The sequence below is a fragment of the Dama dama genome, chromosome 1 (assembly GCF_033118175.1).
Source record: "Dama dama isolate Ldn47 chromosome 1, ASM3311817v1, whole genome shotgun sequence".
NCBI lineage: Eukaryota > Metazoa > Chordata > Mammalia > Artiodactyla > Cervidae > Dama > Dama dama.
This window is the reverse complement of record NC_083681.1, coordinates 81,812,228-81,818,941: the sequence shown is the minus strand read 5'-3', so window position 1 is coordinate 81,818,941 and position 6,714 is coordinate 81,812,228. Positions and strand designations below refer to the sequence as shown.

At 46.3% G+C, this 6,714-nt stretch overlaps 1 pseudogene; it reads left to right on the top strand.

Moving 5' to 3' along the window:
- The first annotated feature begins 5,590 nt into the window (after positions 1-5,590).
- On the top strand, positions 5,591-6,506 carry LOC133074009 (olfactory receptor 9I1-like; annotated as a pseudogene).
- The last annotated feature ends 208 nt before the right edge of the window (positions 6,507-6,714 follow it).

Below are 6,714 nucleotides of genomic sequence, written 5' to 3'. Positions count from 1 at the left end.
CTCTGACACAGGGGGCCCAGAGCCAGCGCCGAGACAAGCTGGAGGGGCGGATGGGGAGGCGGGGGCAGGCGGGTTCAGGAGGGAGGACGCGCATGCCTGTGGCGGGTTCACACTGATGTGCGGCAAAAACCCCCAATTAACAAAAAAGGTGACGTGGAGATGGATGTCACAGAGAGGGAGGTGGCCACTCGGAAACCTCGGGGACCTGGCCTCTGAGGGTCCCAACTACGCTCCTGGGGCTCCATCCCGGGCCTGTTAGCTCTGGGTTGCCCTCTCACGACCCCACGGGCTGTCCCAAGGCCCCACATGAGACACCCCACCGAGAGCGGTTTGGGAGGAATGTCTTCTGACACGCTGGGTAACAGTTACTTCTCTGAGCTTCAGAGTTCTCTTCTGCCAAATGAAAAGAACATAGTGGAGCAGACGGTCATCTTTCGTTAACGTCAGAACCCCATCTCCAAACAAGATGGAAAAGTACCTGTCTGTTTACAAGCGTGACAAGAAACGCCGCTTTGTTTGAACCGTCCGCGCTCAGCCTCCTGCTTACTTCCCCTGCTGTGTCCCTCGAGGCATCTCCACAAAGGCCGAGGCCTCTGAGGAGCAGAGGGGGAGACTCACAGAACTGCGTGCCAAGGTCCTTCCTGACTCCAGGGGTCCGTGTGTTTATAAAGTCCAGGAGCCCTGGTAAGCGTCGTGGTTACTCCCACCAACTGCTGGAAAGAGCATGAAAGCCCATCCTGATGGCCATGGACACAGAGACCCCCAGTCCCCGGGGAGAAAGACAAACCACTCACCCAGACGCTCTGCTAACATGAGGTCACGTTCAAATATCAGACATCGGACAGACGTGGACCCAGAAACCAGCAGACAACTGCTGATAACTGAGTTTCAAGGAAAGTTCTCTCTGTCAGGTTTCCCCATGGAGACAGTGTCTTGAACAGATGCAAGTTTTAGCTACCACCATCCGAAAGAAAGTTGCCAGATGAACGTTTCTTTTTAGGCCAATGAGGGCCTATTGAAGGCATCAGTGAAGGTGCCTATTCTCAGGCTGTGTTAACTAAGTTATGCAAATGTCGTGGGGCATATCCAAGGGCTGGACTGAAAGGTTACGCTGCCTGCATGTCCACTGGTTGACCGACTCCCTGCAACACCATGCACTGTAGCCCTCCAGGCTCCTCTGTCCATAGGATTTTCCAGGCAAGAATACTGGAGCAGGTTGCCATTTCCTCCTCCAGGGGATCTTACCCCCCTCCCCACCGGGGATCGAACCCTCGCCTCTTGCATCTCCTGCATTGCAGGCAGATACTATACCACTGAGTCACCTGGGAAGCCAAAAGATTATGCCCACTCTGGAAAATAGATGGTGGATTAGCCAATCCAAATCCGACTAAGCAGTGGGATATTGCTATGTCTACAAAGCATGTGATTATTTAGAAATCTGAATTTACTAGCTATTTAGTCCAAATACTGAAATTTTCAAAGTAATCTTTCAAATGCTTCAAAGAAACCTACATTTCTAATCTTAAGATTCAGAGACAAGCGTAGCAAAGAGAGTTGGAGGACATTTAATTAAGCATGTCCTAAAGCATACTTCCATGTCTTTAAATTTTCATCTCTATGGAAAGAAGGAAAAAAAAAGTGTGTGGCTAAATAAGGATAAAGAATGCTGCTTTGAAAGAAGGATTTAGAGAGTCTTGGAACAGAATAATAGATGTGAGTACAAACTCAGTTTGTCTATACTAGTAAGTTCCAAGCTGAGTTTTCAAGACTTAGGTCTCAGAAAGATATCACAATGCCAGCATCTTCCACAATCCACGTGAAGGCATGAAGCTCTGTTTTGTACTACATAACTGATCCTTTGGACACAACAATTAACATGTAGGCCCGGCTATATAGTTTCAACTCTTTAACTTTTGGACTCGCTCCCAGAAAGGCAGCTGGATACATCAAATCCTCTTTTTGATGTATTTGAACTATACAATAAAGCCCTGAAAATTTTCTTTCAGTTTTTCAATAAGATGATGGACCTCCATGTGGTGAATAGCCACACCATGTGTAAGTTATGAGAAGGCAAAAAAAAGAAAAATGATGGGAAACATTTCACAGAGGGACAGAAAGAAACAAAAGGTAGGAACACAGAAAAATCACAGGAGTTGCAGTGCTCTGGAGGAAAGGGACTTGCGGTCAAAGAAGATGACAGCAATGGGGTGAGCCAGGGTGGTCGGTACTCAAGCTACGGCTAACCAGCAGATCTAATATGGTAATTATCAGAAACTTGGTGGACCCGGTACTCTGCATCTGAAATACTAGGAATTTGATTTTGCCTTATGAACCTTGAAATTCTCAGGATCGAAACTGACAGACAGCCCAAAATGTTTTATGGAAGTTCTTTGGCTGGTGAGAACCCCTAGCTCACAAACAAGTCTTTAATCCTGACTCCAACCAGCTTCCCAGTGAGTCCCCAAATCCCTGAGAGAGAAGCCTCCACCCCCACCCCCTAGAGGCTTCATTCCAGAGGGCAGCGCCTGGAACAATGAGTAGCTATCAAAGAACCCATTCCACTAGAACACTTTCTAACACCATACACAAAAATAAACTCAAAATGGATTAAAGATCTAAATGTAAGACCAGAAACTATAAAACTCCTAGAGGAGAACATAGGCAAAACACTCTCCGACATAAACCACAGCAAGATCCTCTATGACCCACCTCCCAGAATATTGGAAATAAAAGCAAAACTAAACAAATGGGACCTAATGAAACTTAAAAGCTTTTGCACAACAAAGGAAACTATAAGTAAGGTGAAAAGACAGCCCTCAGATTGGGAGAAAATAATAGCAAATGAAGAAACAGACAAAGGATTAATCTCAAAAGTATACAAGCAACTCTTGAAGCTCAATTCCAGAAAAATAAAAGACCCAATCAAAAAATGGGCCAAAGAACTAAACAGACATTTCTCCAAAGAAGACATACAGATGGCTAACAAACACATGAAAAGATGCTCAACATCACTCATTATCAGAGAAATGCAAATCAAAACCACAATGAGGTACCATTACACGCCAGTCAGGATGGCTGCTATCCAAAAGTCTACAAGCAATAAATGCTGGAGAGGGTGTGGAGAAAAGGGAACCCTCGTACACTGTTGGTGGGAATGCAAACTAGTACAGCCGCTATGGAGAACAGTGTGGAGATTTCTTAAAAAACTGGAAATAGAACTGCCATATGACCCAGCAATCCCACTCCTGGGCATACACACTGAGGAAACCAGATCTGAAAGAGACACGTGCACCCCAATGTTCATCGCAGCGCTGTTTATAATAGCCAGGACATGGAAGCAACCTAGATGCCCATCAGCAGATGAATGGATAAGGAAGCTGTGGTACATATACACCATGGAATATTACTCAGCCGTTAAAAAGAATTCATTTGAATCAGTTCTAATAAGATGGGTGAAACTGGATCCCATTATACAGAGTGAAGTAAGCCAGAAAGATAAAGAACATTACAGCATACTAACACATATATATGGAATTTAGAAAGATGGTAATGATAACTCTATATGCAAAACAGAAAAAGAGACACAGAAGTACAGAACAGACTTTTGAACTCTGCGGGAGAAGGCGAGGGTGGGATGTTGCGAAAGAACAGCATGTATATTATCCATGGTGAAACAGATCACCAGCCCAGGTGGGATGCATGAGACAAGTGCTCGGGCCTGGTGCACTGGGAAGACCCAGAAGGATCGGGTGGAGAGGGAGGTGGGAGGGGGGATTGGGATGGGGAATACGTGTAACTCCATGGCTGATTCATATCAATGTATGACAAAACCCACTGAAAAAAAAAAAAAAAAAAGAACCCATTCCACCCCTAGAAAGTGAAGAATCAACCTGATTTCTCTTAACGCCCTTCCTATGAGCTACCTCTAGGCTCCAGAAGCTAAAATTTCAAGGAGACGGGTGGTGGTTAAGAAGGACGAGAGTAGAGAAATGAAACAAGCAGAGCCCTGGAGTCTTGACACCGCAGCTTAAGTTCTGGCTTCTGCACTTGCAATTTATCCTTTGACAAGCCGCTGTAACTTCCTGACCCTCGGCTTACACAGTTCAAGAGTGAAAATTCATAATGGCTATTTCAGGATTATTGAGCGAAATCAGTCAATTAATGTGGAAATGTCTGACACAGAATAAGAGCCTCATAAATCTAACGACTTTCACAGAATTGCTTTCTCTCAAGGACCCTCCAAAAAGAGATCCCAGACAGATGATAACCATGTTCATAACAGAACAAAAATAGATTATGAAAGGCTCACTGGGCATTGCTAAAATGACTGGAAATGTTTGACTTAAAGAATAAGAGACGTGATAAGAGTGGGCATGATCGCTTTCTGTCTTGGGAGAGCGGGGTCTTGCCCAACGTGCAGAATCAAGCATAATACTAATGTGGAAGACTTGACCTTAAACTCGGTCGCTCAGTCGTGTCCGACTCTTTGCAACCCCGTGGACTGTAGCCGGCCAGGCTCCTCTGTCCATGGGGTTTCCCAGGCAAGAACACTGGAGTGGGGTGCCATGTCCTCCTCCAGGGGATCTTCCCAACCCAGGGATCAAAGCTGCCTCTCCTGCCTCTCCTGCACTGGCAGATCATCCCACTGTGCCAACTGGGAAACCCAGTACTAATGTGTAGAAGATACAGAAAGGGCAATGTGGCTTTCCCAACAGGAAGAATTTTCCAAAGGTAGAGTGCCCAGAAAGTCCCCATCAGGTAACAGAGGACTCTGCGTCCGACCACGGAGGGCTCCGCGTCCGACCACTCTGGAGGCAGCATTCACATCACATTCTACGTCCTGCTGGGAGTTGTCAGGGCCCAACTTTGGAATCCATACAAGGCAGCCCTTGGGTACATCTGGGCTGTGTGACCATCTGCTGGGGATATTCTAGGAGAGACTCCAGATTGGTCCCTACTAGTCTTGATAGTCTAAGGTTTTCTCTGGTCTTAGACCTTAGACAACAAGCAAGTGAACCTGAAGAAATACCTACCCTGAGTCCATTTTCCAGAAGGATACACAGATAGATGAACACTCTCCATAGTACCTGCCAGCTAGATTCTTTTATTGTTATTACTTATTGTTATTTATTTTTTCACTTGGTGCACCAGGTCTCTGCTATAGAACATGGAATCTTCAATCTTTTGTGGCATGTGGAATTTTTAGTTGCAGCATGTGAGATCTAGTTTCCGGGCCAGGGATCGAGCCCGGGCCCCCTGCACTGGAAGCTCAGAGTCTTAGCCACTGGACCACCAAGACAGTGCCTGCAGATTCTTTAAATCATAACATTTTTTTCTCTCTCTGAGCAGAAAAATATGAGATTTTCATCTAATATCTGACTCTAAGGAAGACAAAGGCCTGCAGGTCTGGAATCTCTAATTCCATTCTCCTTTTGAGGCCACCCAGCTGAATGGAACCTGCGGCCAAAGAAATCTCACCATTGTGGCAAAGTTCATTCTCGTGGGTTTCACAGATCACCCTGAACTGACCATTCCGCGCTTCCTGATGTTTCCTAATTTCTATCTAGTCACCCTTCTGGGAAATGTGGAGATGCTTATTCTAACTCCAGGGGACACCCAACTCCACACCCCCATGGACTTCTTCCTGGGCCTTCTTTCCCTGCTGGATGCCTGCTATGCCGTGGTCATCACCCCTCCGGTCCTGGCCACACTGACCACAAGCAAAATGGTCATCTCCTATGGCCGATGTGCACCCAAGTTCTATTTCTTCACCATCTTCACCATCAGTTCACCAAATCCACCATCGTCTTCACCGTCATTTCACTCTTCCTGCTCGCTGTGATGGCCTATGACCGCTTTGTTGCCATTAGCAATCCACTGAGCTATAACGTGGTGATGTCTCCAGGCATCCGTATGGGCTTGTTGGCCGGGGCCTACGTCTGTGGGTTATCAAGGGCCATCCTGTGGACCGTGTGCACATTTACCCTCTCCTTCTGTGATGACAATCAGATCAACTTCTTCTGCCATCTCCCACCCCTGCTAAATCTTGCCTCCCACAGCATGACACAAAGTGAAATTGTCATCCTCTTTCCTGCCAAACTCATGTTCCTGGCCAATGGCACGATCTTCCTGGTCTCCTACACTCTCATCATCAGAACTGTCAGATTCTGAGAATGAAGTCTCCTGGTGGGAAAGCCAGGACCTTCTCCACCTGCACCTCCTATCTCACTGCTTTTGTTCTCTTCCTTGGGACACTTGCCTTCATGTGCCAGAGAAGTAACTCAGACAAAATCCCCAGAGGAGAACAAGATCGTGTCTTTTACACTGTGGTCATCCCTATGCTGAACGCTTTGACCTACAGTCTGAGGAACAAAGACATAAAAGGCGCAATCAGAAAAGTCGTTTGTAAAATTCAGTTCCCAAGGGATGTAGCTTTGATAGGGTCCTTCATCCTCACCCACATTCTCCCCAGAGAGATAAGCATCAGTAGCATCAATGCCATATGAAGCTTACCCTAAAGAAGGAATGCTTTCACTGGCACCTCGGAAGTGGGCAAGAACTACTCTGTAAGCTCTGTAAGAAAAGCGGCAAGCTTGGTGAAATTTGTTTGGCTGGTTCCTTCTGCCTCCTTTTTCTTTCCCTCTTTCTCTTTAGTCTACCCCCCAAATTCTCAGAGTCCCAGGGCTACTCTCTGATATCACAGAGCTAAAAGAT